Source organism: Protomyctophum parallelum, assembly GCF_964188405.1.
Source record: "Protomyctophum parallelum genome assembly, chromosome: 3".
NCBI lineage: Eukaryota > Metazoa > Chordata > Actinopteri > Myctophiformes > Myctophidae > Protomyctophum > Protomyctophum parallelum.
Window position 1 is genome coordinate 36,516,603 of NC_139698.1, and position 1,973 is coordinate 36,518,575.

Genomic DNA, 1,973 nt, shown 5'->3' on the forward strand with positions numbered 1-1,973 from the left:
TGTTTTGATGAATTGAACAATGTGGACCCTGTTGTAAACAAGTGTAATGCTTAATTGGGTCGTCCACTCACAGTTGACAGTCTTTGTATTGAGTTTGTGCTTAAAATGTACTGTAAATTCTACAAACTGTTAATAAATATTTCAATCAATCAAAAAAACTCCTCTGGGATATATCCTCTAAGATCAATGACATTTATAAAAGTATTTATATAAGAGTGCATTTCCCCTTTTATTATTTGTCAAATGACATTACAGATCGACATGTAAGAAGTAAAAACGTTTTTGTTTCAACCCAAAAATATCACTTACCTTACCTTTAATATTTTGAGATACTAACTCATTACTTAGGTTGTGTTTACTACAGAGTCATAGCTTGACAAGTAGGCAATGCACATATGTATTTATTACACTTTTATAGAACTTGTTATAATGAGTGTACGGTTGATATTTTGCATTTTGCATATAGGTATACAATGTCAGATGTAGAATCCTTCTTCATTAAGAGTAGCAAGAAAAATCTCACATACAGTACCTACACTTGACTACTTCAGTGTCAGTGCTTTAATATTATCCACTACTAATTTATTTATAATTATCCACTCTTTAGAAACTATTTTGTTAAACAAAAATATATAACAGCTTCTGGAAAATATTTTCAGCACCGTAAAATTAGTTTGAGGTGTTTTCCAAAGACCCCAACAAGAGGGGCTTAGCCCCCCGCCCCCACCCCCCAGCCCCCCCTCCAATTGACTGACTTTTATGTAAACCAAGATGCATCAGGGAAAATTCAAAGGTGTCAAAACTAAGTGTTAAATGTTTCGTTGGTCCTGCTGGTTGAAGCAGATATATATTTTTGAGTGGTGCAACCATGTATGTATGTTTACGGTACCAACAGGTGACAAAGTGGCGCTGTTGAGCTTCACACTGTACACAGGTGCATGATGGGAAGCTGAGTTCTTTTGCAACACTCACTTCAGACGGGTCAGATTTTATTACTTGCGCAAGCAGAGCGCGCAAGTAATAATTTCGCCCGGTCTGTGTGTACCGTGCCAGCCAACCCGCCACTTGATGCGTATGCAAATAAAACAGCAAATTTGTGCCTGGTTTGCTGGGACCAGATTACATAAATGACCATATGTCTTACGTCATCATTTAGAGCTAGTCATACGTATACTATATACATAATCAGTAAAATAAAATAGCAAATTGTGCCTGAATTGCTGGGACCAGAGTACATGGTGTGTGTATATGTATGACTAGCTCTCAATGATGACGTAAGAAATATGGTCATTTATGTAATCTGGTCCCAGCAAACCAGGCACAAATCTGCTGTTTTATTTGCATACGCATCAAGTAGCGGGTTGGCTGGCACCGTTGTTGGCGCAAAGTAACCACAGTATACCGCTAATCAACTTACAACTACATACTCTATATAGTATATGTATAACTGCTCTCAATGATGACGTAAGTAATACAACATTATGTTTCTGGGGTGTATAAAAGTAACGATAGTGTCAAAAAGTTAACCATAAAGCTTAACGTTAGTGTGTGCAAAAACTATGTATATATCTAAGTAAGTATATATGCATATAAGTATATATGCAAAAACTAAGTTAAAGTTTTATTCTAGAAAGAGAAGATATACTTTCAGAGGGGACCACTGACCTAAAGAACCACATTCTTATGTAGATCACCTAAAACAGACCTTTCCAAATGAAACACATTTCTCTAAAACATGGTAAAGTATCTATCATCTCCGACGTCTGCAATTATGATAATAGGAGATTTCAATGAAGACCAATATAGTGAGAAAGATAGAAGTATAAAGACCTTCATGTCAAGATTAGGCTTTAAACAATTAAATACAAATCCAACTACAGATTACGGAAGTATTTTAGATCATGTATATTTTAACAAATGTGAAAGTATTATTACAAAAATTGAAGTTAGAGACACATATTACTCTGATCATG